This window comes from Macaca nemestrina, chromosome 15 (genome assembly GCF_043159975.1).
Source record: "Macaca nemestrina isolate mMacNem1 chromosome 15, mMacNem.hap1, whole genome shotgun sequence".
NCBI lineage: Eukaryota > Metazoa > Chordata > Mammalia > Primates > Cercopithecidae > Macaca > Macaca nemestrina.
Genome location: NC_092139.1, coordinates 37,137,026 through 37,161,885, shown reverse-complemented (window position 1 = coordinate 37,161,885; position 24,860 = coordinate 37,137,026). Strand labels below are relative to the sequence as shown.

At 45.8% G+C, this 24,860-nt stretch overlaps 1 pseudogene; it reads left to right on the top strand.

Moving 5' to 3' along the window:
- Positions 1–305: 305 nt before the first annotated feature.
- Positions 306–15,600, top strand: LOC105481593 (beta-galactoside alpha-2,6-sialyltransferase 1 pseudogene; annotated as a pseudogene).
- Positions 15,601–24,860: the final 9,260 nt, after the last annotated feature.

Below are 24,860 nucleotides of genomic sequence, written 5' to 3'. Positions count from 1 at the left end.
GATCCTATAAAGGAAATTTGGGAGGGGTACCAATAGATACAAATAGATAGCTCCATGTGTATGTAATACATATAACAAATGTTTGTTTATCAAATATCTACTAGATAGCAAAGATTGAATACTGCTCAAATAAGATCTGATTGACCATCTGACTTTCCCCCAAACATCACCGGTCCTCATTCTGCACGGTTTGAAACATCGATATATTTTATTGTCCCAAAGTTCTCCTTATACTTTTAGTCAATGTGAGACCAAGCAATTCTCTGATTATAGATGTTAAAATCTCACCTAGAATGTAAGGTACTATGTTGCCTGTGAAAGAGGTTGATCCTGAAGGTTTGGAACAAACACAACTGAGAGGATTCTAGGTAGGAATAAAGTGCCATCGAAAGTTCCAATGGATATCCCACTGTCAACCAACAAGCATAAGATTCCAATAGTCGTTGGCAGACTGTAAGGGAAAGTGTTTAGGAGTCCCTGATCTGGGAGCATAAAGTTATACCTCTGAGCTGTGGGCAGAGCTCCTGGTGGCCTCCTCATACAAGTCCCACAAGTTCAGGAGTTGACCTGTATATCAGCTCAAGGGACACGATCCTGCATTGGGATGAGTGCATCAATTTAAAGGCAGAAGACTTGAAATTTCTATTGAACGAGCTAGATTCATGCCCCCTCCCCCAAATTTCTACAACAGAGAACAAAAAGTTTCTCTTGTGTACAGATATTATAAAAACAGTACTACTGTTAAAAGACAAATGACTTTGCTAAATATGGCCACGAAGGACTTCAAATTAGAAGTTCCTAAACTGAAGCCATCCTTTCAGATTAAAATCCATTAGAATTTCTCCTAATTACAGATAACATATTAGTTTCCTGTGACCGCTATAATAAATTTCCACAAACTTGGTGGCATGAAACTATAGAAATTTAAGAGTTGACATGTGCAGAAGTCCTACTAGTCTGGTTCTTGTTCCCCCCTGGGTACCAGCTTCCTTCAGCAGTATAAGCGGGTGCTGGGGGCCAACAAAGGGAGGAGTCAACTTGTGGAAATTTTGCAGGCCTGTTATTCTTAGCACTATCCAAGACTAGACAAAGAGGAGAAAGAAACTTACCTGATCAGTGCCAGAAGTTATTGCACTCAAAGGGGAATAAGCAGGAAAAAAGAAAGGAAAGAAGGAAGGAGGGAAAAGAAAGGAAAGAAGGAAGGAAGGAAAAAGAAGGAATGGAAGGAAGAAAGAGAAACCCCACAGACATAAGATGAAACCCTGTCCAACAATGGAAGGAAGGCCAGAAAATAGTGAACCAAATTTTGAGGAAAAGTCAGAGAAGGAGGAAAACACAGAAGGAACTTTTAGAGAAAGGTTAATTCCATCTCTCCAGAATATAAAGATGTACATAAGAGGCATTTAAGCAATAAAGATATGTTTAGAGAAGTGGATGAAATAGGCGAGATAAGGAGAGTAAGAAACAAACTTGTAGGGATGTACTGGAAGGTTGATCATAACCATCATTGCCCCTATTTAATGCAATTTCCTTTATTTTTATTTTATGTGATATTAACAATGCCATATAACTTTCTTTTTATCAGCATTTTCCTGATATACCTTTGTCCATCTTTCTACTTTTAACCTGTTGTTGTTAGTGGTTTTAGATACATCACTTATCTTCATCTCATTGTTTACCGTATTTGGACCAATCTTCAAATCTCTTTTATAGAAGAGCTTTACTCATTTGTAAAAAAAGAAAAAAAAAAAAAAAAAGAGGTTCCTGACAGCATATAAAATGAAAAAAGGGTTACTAAGTGATATGTGAATATCATTTTAATTTTTAGTTTTTAGGGACAGGGTCCTGCTCCGTTGCCCAGGTTAGAGTGCAGTGTCTATTCACAGATGTGATAATCGCACACTACAACCTTAAACTCCTGGGCTGAAACTCCTCCTGCCTCAGCCTTCCAGTAGCTGGGACTACAGGCACGCACCACCACGCCCAGTTGTGAATGACATTTTTGAAAGGTAAGAGTACATTTGGATATTACATACATGCACATAAAAACTTGTGAAGGTGTAATCCCAGCACTTTGAGAGGCCGAGACGGGCGGATCACGAGGTCAGGAGATCAAGACCATCCTGGCTAATACGGTGAAACCCCGTCTCTACTAAAAAATACAAAAAACTGGCCAGGCGAGGTGGCGGGCGCCTGTAGTCCCAGCTACTCTGGAGGCTGAGGCAGGAGAATGGCGTGAACCCGGGAGGCGGAGCTTGCAGTGAGCTGAGATCCAGCCACTGCACTCCAGCCCCGGCGACAGAGCGAGACTCCATCTCAAAAAAAAAAAAAAAAAAAAAAAAACTTGTGACGGGTGAAAGACAAAAGTTACAATCTCTCCACAGAGGATTATAAAAGATTTTTTTTTCATCTGCTTACTTGTGTATTCCATATTCCTAAAATGAGCACACATGATTACTGCTAAAAACAATAAAAGTTTTAAAACAACAACAAAAACAAACCTACAGAAATGTATTCTCTCACAGTTCCGGAGACCGGAAGTCTGAAATCAGGGTATCAGCAGGCTAGGCTTCTGGAGACTTTAGGGAAGAACACTTCCCTGCCTGTTCCAGCTCCTGGTGGCTGTCCACATTCCTTGGCTTCCTTGGCTTGCGGCCACAAATCCCCTATCTGCCTCCATCTTAACGTCACCTACTGGCCGGGCGCGGTGGCTCAAGCCTGTAATCCCAGCACTTTGGGAGGCCGAGGCGGGTGGATCACGAGGTCAGGAGATCGAGACCATCCTGGCTAACATGGTGAAACCCCGTCTCTACTAAAAATACAAAAAACTAGCTGGGCGTGGTGGCGGGCGCCTGTAGTCCCAGCTACTCGGAGGCTGAGGCGGGAGAATGGCGTGAACCCGGGAGGCAGAGCTTGCAGTGAACCGAGATCGCGCCACTGCACTCCAGCCTGGGCGACACAGCGAGACTCCGTCTCAAAAAAAAAAAAAAAAAAAAAACACATCACCTACCCCTCTATGTCCGTCTTCTGTGTGTATGTCCTATAAGGACATTTATTGGATTTAGGGCCCACCTGGATGATCCAGGATGAACTCACCTCAAGATCCTTAATTAATTACACTTGCAAAGACCTTTTTTTTTTAAGATGGAGTCTCACTCTGTTGCCCAGACTGGAGTGCAATGGCACCATCTTGGCTCACTATAACCTCTACCTCCTGGGTTCAAGTGATTTTCCTGCCTCCCAAGTAGCTGGGACTACAGGTAACGGTCACCACACCCAGCTAATTTTTGTACTTTTTAGTAGAGATGGGGTTTCACCATGTTGGCCAGGCTGGTCTGGAACTCCTGACCTCAGGTGATTCTACCGCCTTGGCCTCCAAAGTGCTGGGATTACAGGCATGAGCCAACGTGCCTGGCAACATTTGCAAAGACCTTTATTTCCAAATACAGTAACATCCAGAGGTTCCAAGGATTAGAACATGGACGTATCTTTTGGGGGAGCCACCATTCAGCCCACTTCACACACTACACAGGCAGTCAATTCATTCAGTGTATTCATTTAAGCAACTTACATTTTTTGAGTGATTGCTGTGTACCAAACACTGATCTATGTTCCAGGAGGCAGAAATGAAAAAGGGTATCAAAATTCCTCTCTTTCCTCACGCCATTGGAATAGCTTGTATTTAAAAAAAAGAAGAAGAAGAAAAGAAAAAGAAAAAGAAAAAATAAAACAGGCTGGGCATGGTGGCTCACACCTGTAATCACTTTTTTTTTTTTTTTTTTTTTTTTTGAGATGGAATCTCGCTGTCGCCCAGGCTGGAGTGCAGCGGCGTGATCTCAGCTTACTGCAAGCTCCGCCTCCCAGGTTCATGCCATTCTCCTGCCTCAGCCTCCCAAGTAGCTGGGACTACAGGCGCCCGCCACCACACCCGGCTAATTTTTATATTTTTAATAGAGATGGGATTTCACCGTGTTAGCCAGGATGGTCTCGATCTCCTGACCTCATGATCCGCCCACCTCGGCCTCCCAAAGTGCTGGGATTACAGGCGTGAGCCACCCCGCCCGGCTAATCCCAGCACTTTGAGAGGCCAAGGTGGGTGGATTTCTGGAGCCTAAGAGATCGAGGCTGCAGTGAGCCATGATCATACCACTGTACTCTAGCCTGAGCAACAGAGCAAGAAGCTGTCTCAAAAATAAAAATAAAAATTAGCAGAGCATGGTGGCATACACCTGTAGTCCAAGCTACTTGACAGGCTGAGCCAGGAGGATCACTTGAGACCAGGAGTTTGAGGCTGCAGTGATCACACCACTGCACTGCAGCCTGAGTGACAGAGGGAAACCCTGTCTAAAAAAATAAAATAGAAACTTATATACAAACATCATGATGTAACAATTTATTGATTAATTCTACTGCTGATGGACATTTGGGTAGTTTCCAGTTTGAGATTACTATGAATCATGGTGCTATGATCATCTGGAAATCAAATACAGGTATTTTGGTGAGTATACGTATACATTTCTATTGGGTAGATACCAGAGGTTTGCTGATAAATGTTTAGGAACCAGCTCGCTGGGAAGAAAAAGCCTTCATGCGTAGCACTAGTTGATTTCAATGGTGTAAATACTCCCACCATGACCTATTTTGAGCTCCCATGATGATGTCACTGAGTGTGGAATTGGAAAGAGAGACATAGGCTCAGCCCTCACAAGCCAATGGGAACCAGCTCCAGCACCATGTACGCCTGGGAGGTCTACTGAGAAGCAGATGCCAAAACCAAATTAGACATACAAGGGATTTATTGGGGGAAACGTCTGTGAAGGATAAAGGGGAAGGAAACAGGAAATGGCAAGAGAGGATTCAGACAGGAATAAAAATCTGACAGCTGTGAAGGAAAGTGGAAAGAAAAGATTGGTTAAGAAGGGTGTCAGATCTCAGTGCAGTTTCAATGAAGGGTCTCCCAGGCCAGTGGGGAGTCCTGGAGCCAGAGTTGTCTGTCAGAGCAGCAGCATCTTGTAGGAATCAGCCTGCATTAGCACAAATGCAGTGGGGGACCCGGAGGGGGAGCAGCTGGGGCTGCCAGTCAACTCCGCTCCCCACAGCAGGAGAGCTGAACAATGAATTTTCACGGTTGCCACAGCTGGCAACATTCCTTTGTGCCATCTCCATGTAGATGTGGGGTGGCTCTCAGACAGTGTCCGCTCCAGGTGACCTGTTTTTCACAAGTTAGATGCACAACCCTGGCTTGGCTGACTCGTTTGGAAGCTGAACTGGCTGTTTTCAACTGAATAAGCCCCAGATTTCTTGGGTTTATTCAGTGGAAAAGAGACGGTCTGAAGAGGAAGACATTTGGTTTTTTCTTAATAAGAGCAGATAAGTATTCTAATTGTTAACTAAAGAAATTGGCTGGGCACAGTGGTTCACGCCTGTAATCCCAGCACTTTGGGAGGCCGAGGCGGGCGGATCACCTGAGCTCAGGAGTTTGAGACCAGCCTGCCCAACATGGCAAAACCCTGACTATACTAAAGATACAAAAAATTAGCCGGGTGTGGCAGTGTGCACCTATAAGCCCAGCTCCTAGGGAGGCTGAGGCACAAGAATTGCTTGAACCCAGGAGGTGGAGGTTGCAGTGAGCCAAGATCATGCCACTGCACTCCAGCCTGGACGACAAGAGTAAAACTCCATCTCAAAAAAAGAAACAAACAAGCACATTGTCCTGGCACCACCAGAAGCACCATCTCAAGGCCCTGATACAGACCACTGCCAAGGTCATGATCAAGGCCTCTGATGCCTGTACAGAGGTCCCTATCTCATGTTGCTGCCAAAGCCACTGGCACCAACTCCCATTATCTGAGAAGCCACTGGCAGTGAGGCAACCTTTTTTATGGTGAAGTGGTTCTTGCATTCACTTGCGCTGTGACTGTGGCGGGAACCCCAAAATGGGGGATAGGTGACACATAACCCTGTCTGTGGAACTGGCTGACCAAAAGCCTGTGACTAGAGATATGGCCCAGATTGCAGTGTTTACCATGTTAAACAGACTGCAGTCAGATCCGCGTATCAAAAATGGCTCAAGGAACAGGGAGAGTTTAGCTATGAACCCTAGCAAGGCAGGGCCAAGGGCACTGATTACGGACAAGGTTCAAAGAGGACAGAAAGAAAGCAGACCTGCAGAATGTCCACGAGCTGAAGTCCCAGGCTTGAGGCAGCTTTGAAGTCTGTGACTGTGGCCATAGTCTGGGCCCCCAGCCAACAGGCCCTGTCTCCCATATGCATTTTAAGGGAGGCTGTCATTTTTTGTTTTTTGGTGTTTTTTTAATGTGGAAAGTTCCCACAGAGCTGCTAGGGACTCAGAATCTGTTTGATTCAGGCAAGGAAGCTTGAACAATTTTATGTTAGTTTAGGTTCCCCCAGAAGAAAGCCCTGAGGCAGGGATTCAAGGTTAATGTGGGACATCATCTGAGGAAGCAGGTAGGGGTGGAAGGAAGTGAGGCAAGGAAGGAGGAAAGGCGGTCAGTACAGGGTGCAGTATCAAGCCAGTTATTATCGTGAGCAATTAGAGCTCAATTTCAAGGAAAAACTCTGGAAAATGAGAGAGGGAAGGTGGCTGGCATATTTGGGGTTTTTATACACCAACGCCAGTCAGCCATTGTTGAGGGTCACTAGGGGAAAGGATGTTAATTACTCAGCCAACACAGAGATTCAGATCCTGGTTGATCAATCTGTTATTTGTTTATTGGCCATTTGGGTCTCTCTTCTGTGAATTATATATTCATAGTCTTTCCCCATTTTTCTATTGGGTTGTTTATCTTTTTCATATTGATTCATAAGTGTTACTTATATATCCAAATATCCAGTTACTAATCTTTTCTTCATTATATGTATGGCTATTTTTCCAGGTTGTGATTCACCTTTTAACTTTCTCTGTGGTATTGGTTAATAAATATTTATTTTCTTCTCTTTTTTTTTTTGAGACAGAGTCTCACTCTGTCACCCAGGCTGGAGTGCAGAGTCGTCGGCTTACTGCAACCTTCACCTCCTGGGTTCAAGTAATTCTTCTGCCTCAGCCACCTAAGTAGCTGGGATTACAGGTACTCACTACCACATCCAGCTAATTTTTGTATTTTTAGTAGAAACGGGGTTTCACCATGTTGGCCAGGCTGGTTTCAAACTCCTGACCCCAAGTGATCTGCCCACCTCGGCCTCCCGAAGTGTTGGGATTACAGGCGTGAGCCACCACACCTGGCCAGTATTTCCATTTTTAATATAGACAAATTTATCAATCTATTCTTTATAGTCTCTGCTTTTTGTGTCTTATTTAAAAAATTCTTATCTTGGCCAGGCACAGTGGCTCACACCTATAATCCCAGCACTTTGGGAGGCAAAGGTGGGCAATTACAAGGTCAAGAGATGGAGACCATCCTGGCCAACATGGTGAAATCCCGTCTCTACTAAAAATACAAAAATTAACTGGGCATGGTGGAACGCACCTGTAGTCCCAGCTACTTGGGAGGGTGGCACAGGAGGATCGCTTGAACCCGGGAGGCTGAGGTTGCAGTGAGCCAAGATGGCGCCACTGCACTCCAGCCTGGCGACCGAGTGAGACTCCTTCTCAAAAAAAAAAAAAAGAAAAGAAAAGAAAAGAAAGAAGAAACCTTTATCTTGTGCTAACAAAAATGATAGCTAGGCATCTTAAACTTTTACTTTTTAGAGATAGTCTTTAGTCCACCTGGACATTGTTATATAATGATGCAATATAGGAATCCAATATTTAAGTTTTAATCATAGAAAATGCCAAACATACACAAAAGTAGAGAGAATAGTACAATGAATGCAATACCTGGGTCACTTCAACAATTAATTTATTTTAGCAAATTAAAGCAGGAATAAACACTTATTATCTCACACAATTTCTGTGAATCAGAACTTCAGGAGTGGCTTATCTGGGTGTCCTGGTCTGAGGTCTTTCAGTCAAATTGTCAGCTTGGGCTACAGTCATCTGAAGCCTCAACAGAGGCTAAAGGATCTGTTCTAAGGTGGCTCACACCTATGGCTCTTAAATTGTTGGCAGGAGGCACCAGTTTCTGGCTCTATGAATCTCTCCACAGAGCTGCTGGAGTGACCTTCTCCCAGTGCCACTGATCTGAAACAGAGCAAGGAGAAAGTTGCAAAGCCTCTTATGACCTAGTCTTGGGGGACATACTTCTGTATTCATTAGGAGTGAGTCATTAAGTCCTACCACACTCAAGAGAGGGAAATCAGGTTCCACCATTTTTTTTTTTTTTTTTTTTTGAGACAGAATTTGCACTTGTTGCCCAGGCTGGCATGCAATGGCACAATCTCGGCTCACTACAACCTTCACCTCCCGGGTTCAAGCCATCCTCCTGCCTCACCCTCCTGAGTAGCTGGGATTATAGGCATGAGCCACCACGCCCGGCTAATTTTGTGTTTTTAGTAGAGATGGGGGTTTTACCATGTTGGCCAAGCTAGTCTCAAACTCCTGACCTCAGGTGATCCACCCACCTCAGGCTTCCAAAGTGCTGGGATTACAGCTGTGAGCCATTGTGCCTGGCAAGGCTCCACCTTTTAAAGAGAGAAATGTCAAAGAGCTAGTGAACATTTTTAAACCGGCACATAACATGGCCAATATTTTGTCATTTGAGCACAGTTTGTATCAGTGCATAACTTCTGCGCATTACTCCAGAACCTCTCGAGCTCACTTGTCTCTTAATCCAGCCATTGCTGCCTCAATTCTGTATAGACTCTCACCAGCTTCACACAGCTATAGCCTGACACTTCCTCAGGACTTCTCTTTAATGCCGCAGAATGGGATACAGTGGAAATCAGCTCTGTACCCAGGCATGCCCATAGTCTTAGCACTCCTAGAGGCAAACTTTGACCAATGGGAAATAAGAACCCTCCTTAACTGCTTCCCCCTTTCCTTCCTAGATCAACAGTCCTAAAACACACCACATGCAGCTTGTCAGAGGTCCTTTGGGATTAAAGAATCACTCTTAGTGGTGGCCAACGTAATCATGCTTCCTTGCATTGGCTTTCCCAGCTTCCCTATTTAAATCACCACCCTGCTCTCCTGTTCCCTGAGATCTCCTTCATAAAACCTTCCCACATAGCCTTTGTATCAGATTATGCTTTCTGGAGAACCCAGGCTAAGATACAGTTGGTTACAAACAAGGTCCACACTTTGAATTTGATTTGGTCAGTGTTTTCTTTTTATTATGTGTATTATGTGTGCATATATCTATCTATCTATATATATATATATATATTTTTTTTTGGAGACAGGGTCTTGCTCTGTCTCCCAGGCTGGAGGGCAGTGGTGCAATCTCGGCTTACTGCAACCTCTGCCTCCCGGGTTCAAGCAATTCTCCTGCCTCAGCTTCCTGAGTAGGTGAGATTACAGGCCCCTGCCACCACGCCCCCAGCTAATCTTTTTTGTACTTTTTGTTGTTGTTTTTTTTTGTTTGTTTTTTTGGTAGAGATGGGGTTACACCATGTTGACCAGGCTGGTCTTGAACTCCTGACTTCAAGTGATCTGCCCACCTCAGACTCCCAAAGTGTTGGGATTATAGGCATGAGCCACTGTGCCTAGCCTGGCCTATTAGATCTCCCTGATTTGTAGATTGTAAGGCAAGAGAAGGGAGAAGGCGCTTCCTTTGCATTTGAGCAATGCAAATACAGAGCATTTCCATCACTACAGACAGTTCCATTAGAGCTGGCCTAAAACTATCATTTCATTTCAGTTCTAGTATTTGTAATTTCTAGTATTTAATTCTTTTTGTTTTGGAGGCAGAGTCTTGCTCTGTCCCCCAGGTTGGAGTGCAGTGGTGCAATCTCGGCTCACTTCGCCTCCCAGGTTCAAGCGATTCTCCTGCCTCAGTCTCCTGAGTAGCTGGGATTACAGGTGTGTGCCACCACGCCCGGCTAATTTTTGTATTTTTAGTAGAGACAGGGTTTTGCCATGTTGGCCAGGCTGGTCTCGAACTCCTGACCTCAGGTGATCTGCCCGCCTCAGCCTACCAAAGTGCTGGGATTACAGGCGTGAGCCACCGCGCCCGGCCACCACAAGCTATGTTTTCTTGTGCAGCTGTGGTCAGCTCAGTAATACACCATCTTGCATTTGCCTGCCTTCCTTCCCCTGGTCCCTAAGTTTTGTTACCCTAGGATTGCGCCTCCCATTAAGGCTTTCCCATGAAACGTTTGCCTCTTGCTCTATTCTCTAGGGAATCCAGGCAAAGACAGTTTCCCAGAATCTTCTCCTTCATTAGGGTAAAAATCAGTGCTGGGAATTAAAGTATTAATGAGCACTCCAAATGAGTCTTATGACCAGCAAGTATGGCTGGCGTAACCTTAAGGCATCCTCAGCTCTCAGATCTTGCATCAACAGGAAATGAGCTGCTAAAGCTGTGCAGAATTCAGAAGGGGAATCCATCCCAGAAACACTTTAGATGTGATCACAGAGGACAATGGACAAAGAGGATGGGCAAAGGGAGCAGCCCAGAGACAATGAAGCGGGCTAACTGAAGAACAGTGTCTGCTGCCCAAGCCAAGAGCGCTTGTGCTTGCTGCTCCTGTGTTGCAGGGAGGTAATGTGTGCTGTGAACTGGTGACCACCTTTTGATGTTCTCCTTCTCTCCTGTTACAGTGTTATTTTTTATTGAGGTTCTTCCATCCTTCTTTCAACAACTGGATTTTTTTCTTTTTTTGAGAGTGTTATTTATCTGTCGTACCATTGGTAGTCACATCTGGACCTAAATTAGAAGAATGCAGCTGGCTTCCTGCCCCTCCACCCCGCTCTTCTTCCCCTCTTCCAGCCTCTCCTCCTTCCCCAGTCTTCTGGTCTCCTCCACCGTGCAGCCTCTGTCCCAGCTCTTCCCCAGCAGACCCCTTCTCTGGGATTCCCTTCTGGGGCTCCCAGCCCCCTGGTTCTCCTGCCCCTGCCAAGCACATATTCCGCAGGCACCTGGGGAAGGGACGTCCTGGGCAGGGCCTGGCAGGAGAAGACGTCTGGGGCACTGCCCAGTGTTAACAGAGGGAGCTACCAAGAACCAAGTAGGGTGGAGCAACCGCAGCCTCTGTAGCCCAGAGTGCAGGGAGCAAGGACAGAGCTGGTTTTGCAGAACCCTGCAGCCAGCAGTCCTGAGAAAAGCAGTGAATGTCATGGAGCCCAGCTGAAATGAACTGGTCCCCTTGAGCCTGACCCAAGCCCTGGTGCCAGAGTTCTATCCCAGAGCTGAGATGTTTTTGATCATCTTGAGAAAAATAAGCCTTGGCCTCCAGGCCAAATAAAGCAAACTTTTCTCCCATAGAGAATAGTGCTAGTTCCTAGCCAGGAGTGGTGGCTCAGCCTGTAATCCCAGCACTTTGGGAGGCCGAGGCGGGCGGATCACGAGGTCAGGAGGACGAGACTATCCTGGCTAACACGGTGAAACCCCGTCTCTACTAAAAATACAAAAAAATTAGCCGGGCGCTGTGTCAGGAGCCTATAGTCCCAGCTGCTCGGGAGGCTGAGGCAGGAGAATGGCGTGAACCCGGGAGGTGGAGCTTGCAGTGAGCCGAGATCGTGGGGCTTCGCTCCAGCCTGGGCAACAAGTGAAACTCCGTCTCAAAAAAAAAAAAAAAAAAGAGAGAGAATAGTGCTAGTTCCTGAGGACCTGGAGGGCCCACAGCCCTGGGACACTAGCCAGAATCTTCCCTGCTTTCTTTCTCAGAACGAAGTGGCTTACCTGAACACATCTTCCTCCTGGCTCACACCAACCTGCAGAAAACTTCAGCTGGTCTGTCCTGGCCTTTCTCCTGTTTGCAGTCATCTGTGTGTGAAGGAAAAAGAAGAAAGGGAATTACTATGATTCCCTTAAATTTCAAACCAAGAAATTCCAGACGTTGAAGAGTCTGGGGAAAGTGGCCATGAGGTCTTATTACCAATCTGCATCCTCAAGCAGCACCCAAGACCCCCACAGGGGCAGTGAGGCCCTCAGCAACCCCAGAGGCCCAGCCAAGGCTATCCAGAGGCCTCCTTCCAGGTGTGGAACAATGACAGCTTTTCCAAAAACCTTATCCCCAGGCTGCAAACCACCTGGAAGAATTATTTAAGCATGAAAAAGTACAGTGTCCTACAAGGGGCCAGGGCCCACCATTAAGTTCAGTGCAGAGGCCCTGCGCTGCCACCTCCTGGACCATGTGAACGTATCCACAGTAGCGACCACAGATTTTCTCTTCAGTACCTCTGCGTAGGAGGGTTACCTGCCCGAGGGCAGCATTAGGACCCAAGCCACGTCTTGGGGCAAGTGTGCTGTTTTCTCGTCAGCAGGATCTCTGAAGTCCTCGCAACTGGGCAGAGATCTAGATGATCATGATGCAGTCTTGAGGTTTAATGAGGCACCCACAGCCAACTTCCATCAAGATGTAGCCACAAAACTACCATTCGCCTGCTGAACTCTCAGTTGGTCACCACAAAAAGGCATTTCCTCAGAGACAGTCTGTACAATGAAGGAATCCTAATTGTATGGGACGCATCTATATATCATTCAGATATTTCAAAGTGGTACCAAAATCCAGACTATAATTTCTTTAATAACTACAAAAGCTATCATAAGCTGCACCCCAATCTGCCCTTTTACATCCTCAAGTCCCAGGTGCCTTGGGAGTTGTGGGACATCCTGCAAGAAATCTCCCTAGAAGAGATTCAGTGATGCCTCCATCCTCTGGGATACTTGGTGTCATTATCATGATGACGCTGTGTGACCAGGTGGATATTTACAAGTTCCTACCATCCAAGCATGAGACGGACTTGGGCTGCTATCACCAGCAGTTCTTCAACAGCGCCTGCACGATGGGCGCGCACCACCCGCTGCTGTATTTGGTGAAGTGCCTCTATGAGGGCACAGGTGAGGACATTTACCTGCTTGGAAAAGCTACACTGCCTGGCTTCTGGGCCATTCACTGCTAAGCACGGGCTCCCTGGTTTTTTATGAATGGTCTCTTGGCCACCCCAGCCTGGGAAGCCCATTTTCCTGAACAATCCCAGCTTGTGCTTGCACTCTAGGGACCTCTGTCAGCAAGATCTCTGGGAATTCAGGAGCCTGAGGGCAAGAAGTCAGGCCCAGCCTCCCCTATAGTCACAAAGAGTGTATGAGCCGAGAGCCTTCTGCCACACACACACACACACACACACATGCACACACGCACACACCCACACCAGCATTCTCTCCAGACCCCATCCTCCCCACTTTCCACACAGGTAGATGCAAGATCTACCTTTCCCAACAGGGCTGCCAAAGCTGGACTTTGTTCCAACTGAATGATATCATTCTCACAAACTGATTCTCTATATTGCTTGAAATCTGCACCTAGATATTGATTTCATGTTGTAGGCCAGGCGCAGTGGCTCACACCTATAATCCCAGCACTTTGAGAGGCTGAGGCAGGCAGATCACTTGAGGCCAGGAGCTCAAGACCAGCCTGGCCAACATGATGAAACCCCATCTCTACTCAAAATACAAAAATTAGCTGGGTGTGGTGGTGATTAGTCCACCTTCTCTCTTGTTATTCACAGTTCAGTGTGAGAGATTGACATCTAAATAGGCAGTTAGGATTCAGAGTGCTCACTGCACGGGGGCTTGTAGAGAGATGGGCTTGCTGTCAGTGCACCCAGGAAGGCCACACACTTACTGTGTCTGTGGGTCAGACAAGGCTTCATAGCACTGGGACATTTGAGTGTGTCTTAGAGGAAGAGGAGAAACATGGCAAGCAGATTATGTCTGAGTAATGTGAGTTATGTGTTTCTTTCTTCCCATATTTATTCTCTAAAACCTGCCTGAACTTAGAGGCTCAAGAGAGATATATGTATGTATGTATGTATGAATGGATATGGATATACCTGTGTACCTATATATATAATTTTTTGAGACAGGGTCTCACTGTGTCACCCAGGCTAGAGTGCAATCACAGCTTACTGCAGCCTCGACCTCCCGGACTCAATTGATCCTCCCACCTCCGCCTCCCAAGTAGCTGGAATGACACGCATGCACCACGAAGTCTGGCTATTTTGTTGTTGTTGTTGTTGTTGTTGTTGCTGTTGTTATTTGTAGAGATGCAGTCTCCCTATATTGCCCAGGCTGCAGTGATCCTCCTACCTCAGCCTCCCAAAGTGCTGGGATTACAGAGCCACTGCACCCAGCCTCAAGACTTTTTTGACAAAGCCCCCTACCCACGCCTGAGATAGTGAGCGCAACCTCACAGCAGACAACAGAGAAGCCAGGTCCCTAAAACCTGATTTCTCTAGGCTCGGCCTGGCCTGACCCTATCCTACCAGCTGGGTTTGCACACCATACTCCAACTCTTCCTTTTTAATACCCATTCCCAAACCTCCTCCTAACTATCACCTTTCTTTTCCTTTTTAAACCCTTTTTAAACCCATCTTCCCCTCCCAAATTACTTTTAAGCATTTTTGGCTTTAAAGTATCCTGAACCCAATGTCTTTGACCTCATGGGCCTTCTGCAAAAGGTGTCTCAGGGAATGGGGTGGGGGTTGTGCTTCTCCAGAACTTATGTCACTCTCAGAGGTTAGAACCTTGGAGATCAAAACTGATTCTCACCAGGTATGAGGGGTGTGATATCAGATTGCTATGCCAATCTGATAGAGGAATATGGCACCCCATTTCCTCCCTGCAAGGGAACAACATCAGAGTCTGTGGGCAGAGGCTGGCTCCCTGTGGTTAGCAAACATACTCCCCCGATGGTTTTGCTGAATCCCCTCTCCCTGGTAGGGAACCCCACTGGATTATTCTGGCCCTGGTGTAGAGAAGTTAAAGGGCTCACTCAAGATCATGAAGTCATGCTGTAGAGCCAGGGTTCCTGGACCCAGGCCTCTGGACTCTTAGGGCTGGCCCCATGCGCTCAAGGGGATCTAATGTTTGAGCTCCAAAGCAACCACCTTGGAGCTGGGATCCTCATTTCCTGCCAAACCCTCAGCTTATACAGGCAGGAGAAAGAGCCCTGGAGTGAGAAGACCTGGGTTTTCAAATTGATGCTCCCCTACTTACTAGCTGTGCTATTTTGGGCAAATTCCCTTCCCTGGCCTCTGTTTCCACATCTGTACAGAAGCGATGATGATCCCACCCCCAGTGCTGTTGTGAGGATTACCTGAACACACTTGTCCTATCCTCAGAGAGTTACCTTTCCTATTGAGAAACAACTACCCTACTTGGGACACTCAAGAAACCACCCAAGGCTACGGACAAAGAAGAACGTGCTCTCCTCCTCACTGCCTGCCTGCCACTCAGGTGTGATTCTGCTTGGGAATGGGCAGAGAACTTGGGCTGCTTACCTGCTGGATGGGACGAGTTCTTTACCCTTCTCTGGGCCCATGAATTCCTGGTTTGTTTTATGTTCTGATTTGACACACTCATTGTAATCTTTGAATCATGATCATTGAGTGCAGAAGAAGGTGGCATTCTGTCAATGGTAAATACATGTTGGTGTGGAGACTGAGACTACACGGAGTGGAATCTAGTTTTTAATTTTTATTATTAATATAAGAGATCAGATTAATTTAAATGTGATTCTGAAGTGTATAAAACTTTTAACTCGGCTGGGCGCAGTGGCTCAAGCCTGTAATCCCAGCACTTTGGGAGGTCGAGACAGGCGGATCACGAGGTCAGGAGATTGAGACCATCCTGGCTAACACGGTGAAACCCCTTCTCTACTAAAAAATACAAAAAACTAGCTGGGCGAGGTGGTGGGCGCCTGTAGTCCCAGCTATGCGGGAGGCTGAGGCGGGAGAATGATGTAAACCCGGGAGGCGGAGCTTGCAGTGAGCTGAGATCCGGCCACTGCACTCCAGCCTGGGCAACAGAGGGAGACTCCGTCTCAAAAAAAAAAAACGTGGCCGGGCACGGTGGCTCAAGCCTGTAATCCCAGCACTTTGGGAGGCCGAGACGGGTGGATCACGAGGTCAGGAGATTGAGACCATCCTGGCTAACACGGTGAAACCCCGTCTCTACTAAGAAATACAAAAAACTAGCCGGGCGAGGTGGCGGGCGCCTGTAGTCCCAGCTACTTGGGAGGCTGAGGCCGGAGAATGGCGTGAACCCGGGAGGCGGAGCTTGTAGTGAGCTGAGATCCGGCCACTGCACTCCAGCCTGGGCTACAGAGTGAGACTCCGTCTCAAAAAAAAAAAAAAAAAAAAAAACAAACTTTTAACTCTGGAACTTCTGTGCTATCAGTATGTGGGAACTTTGGTAAAATACAAATAAGATATAGGTGTTATTGTTGGTCTGGTGAGCTGTTTAATTAATATTTGTGGCAGATAATTTAAAATTAACATTTTTTTTTTTTTTTTTTGAGACTCTCTCCGTCAGAGAGAGTCTCTCTCTGTCACCCAGGCTGGGGAGAAGTAGCGCAATCTCGGCTCACTGCAACCTCCACCTCCTGGGCTCAGGGAATTCTACCTAGGCCTCCTGAGTAGCTGAGATTACAGGTATGCACTACCACGCCCGGCTAATTTTGTATTTTTAGTAGAGATAGGGTTTCACCATGTTGGCCAGGCTGGTCTCAAACTCCTGACCTCAAGTGATCCACCCGCCTCAGCCTCCTGAAGTGCTGGGATTACAGGTGTGAGCCAACGCGCTCAGCCTAAAAATTACATCTTAATGTTTCCTTTGTCTATGGGGTTCTGTCTTCTTCAATAGCCATCCATGCGTATCCTCTCTAATCCTTCCACAAATCAAATAAGCTATTTCTATTTGTGTCTTCCCTCTTCCTTCCTTCCTTTCTCCCTCTCTTCTTTCTTCCTTCCTTTCTTTCTATCTTCCTTCCTTTCTTTCTTTTTCTTTCTTTCTTTCTTTTTCTTTCTTTCTTCCTGTCTCCCTTTCTTTTTCTCCTTCCCTTTCTCTCTTTCTTTCTTTCTCTCCTTCCTTTCTTTCCTTTCTCCCTCTCTTTCTCTCCCTTCCTTCTCTTTCTTTCTTTCCCTTTCTTTCTTTCTCTCTCCCTCCCTTTCTTTTTCTCCTTCCCTTTCTCTCTCTCTTTCTCTCTTTCTCTCCTTCCTTTCTTTCTTTCCTTTCTCCCTCTCTCTCTCTCTCCCTTCCTTCTCTCCTTCCTTCCTTTCTTTCTTTCTTCCCTTCCCTTCCCCTTCCTCCCTCCCTTCCCCTCCCTTCCTCCCTCCCTTCCCCTCCCTCCCTCCCTCCCTCCCTCCCTCCCTCCTTTCTTCCTTCCTTCCTTCCTTCCTTTCTTTCTTTCTTTCTTTCTTTCTTTCTTTCTTTCTTTCTTTCTTTCTTTCTTTCTTTCTTTCTTTCTTTCTTTCTGTCTGTCTGTCTGTGTCTGTCTCTTTCTTTCTTTCTTCACTCTGTCACCCAGGGTGGAGTACAGTGCTCTGATCTCCGCTCACTGCAACCTCCGCCTCCCAGGTTCAAGTGATTTTCCTCCGTTAGCCTCCTGAGTAGCTGGGATTACAGGTGCCTGCCACCACCTCGACTAACTTTTTTATTTTTAGTAGAGACAGGGTTTCGCCATGTCGGCCAGGGTTGTCTTGAACTCCTGACCTCAGGTGATCCACCTGCCTCGGCCACCCAAAGTGTTGAGATTACAGGCATGAGCCACGGCGCCCAGCCTATTGGTGTATTTCAGTCTTTATTTTTAGTAAAAAATGAAAGATTAATGTGATCTGAAGAGAAACTAGAGTATGCTATTGCTTTAAAGTTGAGACACCAGTCTCAGAAACTTCTGAAACCTGCCTAAGCTAATTCTGAATTACCCAAAGATTATGTAAAATTTTAAAATAAATGTGTTTTAAAAAAATAAAAAGAATGCAGCTAACACCCAAGTGATGGAAGCCACCCCCTCACACATCCACTTTCCCTCCCACAGCAGACATGGCCTGACATGAGCTATTTCAGTTTGGGGAGGGGATGTTTTTGTTTGTGTGTCCACAGAAGCATATTCTGAGACGAAGAATCCATTGCAAGGAGTTTATCTGGAAGGTAAAGAAAAACACTGGTGGGAGAGGGGGAAAGTAAGACAACTAATGTAGGGTGTATTATCAAGCCAGTTACCACTGTGTGCAATTGGAGCACAATCTCATGGGGAACTCTGGGAGCCTGCATAGAACGCGCGCCACAGTGTTATCCCACTACAAGGAGTGAGGGGGCTGCGGTATTTATACATCAACTCCCATCAGTCATTGGTTAAGAGTAGCTCCCAAAGAGGGAGAAACATTCATTCTTCATACTTCTGGCCTGCTGTGCTGGTGGCAAAGTAGGGAACAGTCAGAGAAAGCCTTCAGGCAAAGAAATGCACATGCTGGCAGCTGGAAATCAGCCCAGAATGCACTAAAGTGGCAAGAACAAGGGTATGGGCAGGGCAATGACAGTGTTTATTGCGAGAAGTGGGAGAGCTTTTCTTCAATTGTGAACTAGCTATATTATCTTAAATAGGGACTTTTTAGCATTTTTGAAATTGGTAGGCACACGTGTGAGTACCAGGCAGTTAAAGAAGTGAAATGCAGCAGAGTGTAGTGTGATCCCAACACTTTGGGAGGCCATGGTGGGAGGAATGCTTAAGCCCAGGAGTTCGAGATTAGCTTGGGCAGCATAGCGAACCCCAGCTTCACAAAAAAATTAAAAAGAAGATCCTGCCATTTGCTATAGCATGGTTGAATCTGGAAGACATTATGCTAAGTAAAATAAACCAGATACAGAAAGAAAAATACTGCGTGATCTCACTTATGTGTAGGATCTTAAAAAAAAAAAAAAAAATGGCAAGGCCAGGATGGTGGCTCACAACCGTAATCCCAGCCCTTTGGGAGGCTGCAGCAGGAGGCTCGCTTGAGTCTAGGAGCTCGAGACCAGCCCAGGCAACATGGAGAAACTTGGTCTCTACGAAAAAATTAAAAAATTAGCTGGATGTGACAGCACAGGCCTATAGTCCCAGCTACTCAGGAGGCTGGGGTGGGAGGACCACTTGAGCCCAGGAGGTCGAGGCTGCAGTGAGCCTTGATTGCATCACTGTACTCCAGCCTGGGCAACAGAGAGAGACCCTGTCTGGAGGGAAAAAAGTTGAATACATAGAGAATAAAACAGTAAAACCGTGGTTATGGGAGTGAGGAGGAGGAAATAGGGAGATGTAGGTCAAAGAATACAAAAAGTAGGTGTGTAGGACTAAGTAGTCCAGAGACCTGACAAACAACATGAGGTTTACAGTTAGTCATAGTGTATTGTAGTTGAGATTTTTGCTAAAAGAATAGATTTTAGTTGCTTTTGCCACACACACACACACACACACAATGGGCAATTATGTGAGGTGATAAATATATGAATTTGCTTGACTATGGTAACCATTTCATGATCTACAGCAAGCTTGTCCAACCTGCGGCCCGCAGGCTGCATGTGACCCAGAACAGCTTTGAATGCAGCCCAACACAAATTCATAAACTTTCTTAAAACATCAGCTATCATTAGTGTTAGTGTATTTGATGTGTGGCCCAAGATAATTCTTCTTCCACTCTTCCAATGTGGCCCAGGAAAGCCAAAAGATCAGACACCCCTGATCTACATGTATGTCAAAATATCATGTTGTACATCTTAAATATATACAATAAAACAAAAAGAACCACGTCCCTGTCACAAAACTGACAAATGTCCCCAGCAGATCAATATCGCTAGTTCAGTGTGGTAGGCACCATTGGAGGCCCAGTCAGATCCCTTTTACTCACCCTAGCACTCAGCCCCTAGTTCCCCTAAGTGCTGCCTGCTGCCGCCAGAGGCTCACAGCTGCACCTTTCATCAGAAAATTGCCCTCGGCAGGAGAGGGTCACTCTGCTTGAAACATTATCCCTCAGGGGGACATTCCACATCCAAAGATAAGGGGTACAAAAGGCAGCCCCCTTTGCCTCACTGGGGGACAAAGATAAGGTCAATTGATACTTCAGAGCTCTTCTAGGGATCAGGCTGAAGCTAGACTTCAGCTGGACTCATCTTCACCCAACTCCTTCCCCTGCCCTATCCTGTGTCTCTCACTCCATCACAGGTTTTTCCTGAGAGCGCTCCCTCCATTAATCAAGGGCAGTGAATTTGCTGTCTCAGGCTCTGCTTTTAAGACGCCCAACCAAAGACACCCCTTCAGTAGGACACAATGATGGCTTGACCCAGAGGAAGACACATGACCCCAAAATAGCTACAGCCTTCTGGGGCATTGATACGGACTCTGGGAAGAAGCAGGTATGTCTCTTTCTAAGGTTATGAGCTACATGTAAGAAAATTGTGGTAGGTGTAGGTTAATTTTACTCCCTAACATATATTTCACCCCTGATAACACTACATCCATTGTGCAGGAAAGGGGAGGGAGCTACCTTCCTCTCATTCTCAGTTCCTCTACTTTGGGTGGAGGTGAATTATCTTTGAGCCCATAGTTGGGCATGTAACCCACATCTGATTAATCATGTTCCCGTGGCCACAGAGATTGTTTGCATAGCCTTGCGTCCCAGTGAGAGCCATTGAAATATGGGATTGTTAAGAGAGAGAAAAACTCTTTATCCCTGGACTAAGAGCATCAAGGATGAGAAGAACCTAGGGCTGCTGGAAGGTGACATGAGGGACTGTTCTGAGAATGAAGCCAACAAACACAGCAGCAGGCAGGCTCCTAATGGAGGTTGTGAAACAAGCCCAAACGGTTGACATTGTTGAAGCTCTTGGCTTAAGCTCCCTTACAAGCCAACCCTATCCTAGATTACACGTCTTTGATTATACAGGCTAGTAAGTTCTCTTATTTTGTTTGTTTAGGCTAATTTAGAATGAATTTTATAACACTCACAACCCAAACAGTTCTGATAGACGGCAATGATGGCAAGCCTGAAGCTGCTGGAAAATACATTACTGCCATGTGGAGAGACTGGGTGACAATAAAACCTACTCATGAAAAGGAAAGAATTAGAACCAAGAGAGGAAGAGAGAGCAAGCAATTGCTGTGAGCAGTGTCTAAGAACCAGGATCCTGCTGTTTCTGAAGCATACTGCTCCCCTGGGTTCTCATTCAATTATTGAACCAACAAATGCACTCCCCACCACCCTTTTTTTGTTTGTTTTTCAACTTTAGTTAAGCTTTATCATTCCTAAAGGAAAGAGCTTTGACAGCCACAATACCCTTTTTGTTTTCTCGGCTTTCCTTTGAGTCATCTTATTTTTTCCCTATTGAGTTGGAAGTACTCTATATATTCCGGATACTGATTTTTTTCTTTTCTTTTCTTTTTTTGACACAGGGTCTTGCTCTGTTGCTCAGGCTGGAGTGAAGTGACATGAACATGGCTCACTGCAGCCTCCATCTCCCAGGCTCAAGCAATCTTCCTGCCTCAGCCTCTTGAGTAGTGGGAATTACAGCACACGCCACCATGCCTGGCTAATTTTTTAATTTTTTGTAAATATGGGGTCTCCCTATGTTGCCCAGGCTGGTCTCAAACTCCTGGGTTCAAGCAATCTTCCCACCTTGGCCTCCCAAAGTGCTGACATTATAGGTGTGAGCCACTATGCCTAGTCCAGACATTGATCTTTTGTCCATTGTTTGCTGTAAGTAATTTCTTCCACTCCATCTCATACCTTTGACTTTGTTTATTGCTATTTTTCACTGTTGAGAAAGCTGTAGTTTTAAGCGGTCTAAATTGACAAGCTAACCAACATCATTTTTGGATTATCAGATGTGGTTCTTTGAGTTGAAGGTGATGGAAACCCAACTCAATCTGATTTGAATAAAAAGACAATTTTTGGTAACAAAATTGAGAATTCTGGAGTTATTTAGTATTAAGCCACAACCAGAATCATAATTCCAACCGTATCATTAGAGCTATTTCTCACTGGGCGTGATGGCTCACACCTGTAATCACAGCAGTTTGGAGGCTGAGGCAGGAGGATCATTTGAGGCCAGGAGTTTGAGACCAGTCTGAGCAACAGAGCCAGACCCTGTCTCTAAAAAAAAAAAAAAAAATTATCTGGGCTTGGTGGGTCTTGTCTGTAGTCCCAGCAACTTGGGAGGAAGATCGTTTGAGCCCAGGAGTTTGAGGCTACAGTGAACTATGATTGGACACTGCACTGCAGCCTGGGCAACAGAGCAAGACTCTGTCTCTAAACAAATAAACAAATAAATAAATAAATATGAAAAACAGGGCCGGGCGTAGTGGCTCACGCCTGTAATCCCAATGCTTTGAGAGGCCGAAGCAGGCAGATCACGAGGTCGGGAGATCGAGACCATCCTGGCCAATATGGTGAAACCTCATCTATACTAAAAATACAAAAATTAGCCGGGCATGGTGGCGCATGCCTTTAATCCCAGCTACCTGGGAGGCTGAGGCAGGAGAATCACTTGAACCCTGGAGGTGGAGGTTGCAGTGAGCCGAGATCACACCACTGCACTCCAGCCTGGGTGACAGAGCAAGACTCCATCTCAAAAAAAAAAAAAAGGAAAAGGAAAAGAAAAACAGAACTATTTCTCTCTGAATCCCTCAGTTCTCTGGGCTTCTTTTCTGTTGAAGTTCCCTTCACCTTGTTGGAAATACGGCCCATATTCTTATAGTTCATGATTTCAAGGGAAGGGAAACAGAGAGACTCTCATGACAGACTGGGTGTAGGAATTCCAGAAGAGTCTTTGAGCCAGATTGGGCACTCTGACTGACATGTATCGTATATTTTCATTCCTGTGTCTGGATCAGGCAAAGAGTTTTGTCATGGAGGAATGGAAGAAGGAAAAGCCTGTAAGTATTGAACAGCTGTCATATTCATCTCAACCTTTCATGTCTCACTTATGAAAACTTTCCTCCCTCTGAATTTTAATTTTTAATCCTCTCATATACTTGCTTTTAGAATTTTTTATATTTTCATTTTAGATCTATATTTCATCTAGAATTTATTTTTATTGACAGTATGAGGTAGAAACCTAACTTAAATCTTTTCCCATATATAAAACCTGTTGTCCCCAAACCATATATTGAGTACTCTCTTTTTCCCAACAGTTAGAAAGGCTGCATTCATTAAAGCTAAATTCTACATTTCTTGTGGGCCTGTTTCTTGATTATGCAGTTTGCTCCATTCATCTGTTCTTCTATGCATGTAACAATGCCCTGTTGTTTAAATATTGGTTAGCTTTTTTTCTTTTCTTTTTTTTTCTTTTTTTTTTTTTGAGATGGAGTCTTGCTCTGTCGCCCAGGCTGCAGTGCAGTGGTGTGATCTCGGCTCACTGAAACTTCCTTCTCCCGGGTTCAAGCCATTCTCCTGCCTCAGCCTCCTGAGTAGCTAAGATTATAGGCACATGCCACCACAACTGGCTAATTTTTGTATTTTTTTAAAATAGAGACAGGATTTCACCATGTTGGCCGGGCTGGTCTCGAACTCCTGACCTCGGGTGATCCGCCTGCCTTGGCCTCCCAAAGTGCTGGGATTGTCAGTTCACTTCATTGGGAAGCCTTGCTTTTTACTTGATGCTATACTTCTTTGTTTTTTTTTTTTTTTAGAAGGAGTCTCACTCTGTCGCCCAGGTTGGAGTGCAGTGGCGTGATCTCAGCTCACTGCAAGCTCCGCCTCCCAGGTTCACACCATTCTCCTGCCTCAGCCTCCCGAGTAGCTGGGACCACAGGCGCCCGCCACCATGCCCGGCTAATTTTTGTATTTTTTAAGTAGAGACGGGGTTTCACCGTGTTAGCCAGGATGGTCTCGATCTCCTGACCTCGTGATCCACCCGTCTCGGCCTCCCAAAGTGCTGGGATTACAGGCTTGAGCCACCGCGCCCGGCTTGATCCTACACTTCTAACAGGTATGTTTTGATTCTCTCTGGTCTTGTGTTTCATTAGTCTGATTCTGCCAATTTTTCTTTATTTTTTCAATAATTTGAAAATTGATTTCTATTTATTAATTCTTACCAAAGCAACAAATGAAAATGGTTTAAAAAGTAAAATAGTGCTGTGAAGCTCAAAATGAAAAGCAACCCATCTGGGCAACAAAGTGAGACGCTGTCTCTACAAAAGAATGACAAATTAGGCAGGTATGGTGGCACCCACCTGTGGTCCCAGCTATTCAGCAGGCTGAGGCAGGAGGATTCTTTCAGTCCAGGAGGTTGGGGCTGCAGTGAGCCCGGATCATACCACTGCATTCCAGCCTGGGCAACAGAGCAAGAGCCTGTCTCAAAAAAGAAAGAAAGAAAGAAAAAGGAAGGAAGGAAGGAAGGAAGGAAGGAAGGAAGGAAGGAAGGAAGGAAGGAAGGGAGGGAGGGAGGGAGGGAGGGAGGGAGGGAAGGAGGGAGGGAGGGAAGAGGATAGGTGGGAAGGGGAGGGGAGGGAAGAAAAGAACTCCCTTTCCCAGTCGCACCCAAGGTGAGTGCTAAAATTATTTCTCCTTGCATTTACATCCATAGTTCCAAGGAACATACTTATAGCGCCAATTTTTTTTTTTTTTTTTTTTTTTTTTGAGACAGAGTTTTGCTCTTGTCACCCACGCCTGGCCTATAGTGCCAATTCTTGACTTTAAATACATTAACAAATTGGCTGGGTGCTGTGGCTTATGTCTATAATCCCAGCGCTTTGGGAGGCCAAGGTGGGTGGCTCACTTGAGGTCAGGAGTTCAAGACCAGCCTGGCCAACATGGTGAAACCCTGTCTCTACTAAAAATACAAAAATCAGCTTGGCATGGTGGCATGCACCTGTAATCCCAGCTACGCGGGAGGCTGAGGCAGGAGAATCGTTTGAACCTGGGAGGCAGAGGTTGCATTGAACCAAGATTGCACCACTGCACTCCAGCCTGGGCAACAGAGCGAGAGTCCATCTCAAAAAATAAAAATAAGCCGGGCGCGGTGGCTCAAGCCTGTAATCCCAGCACT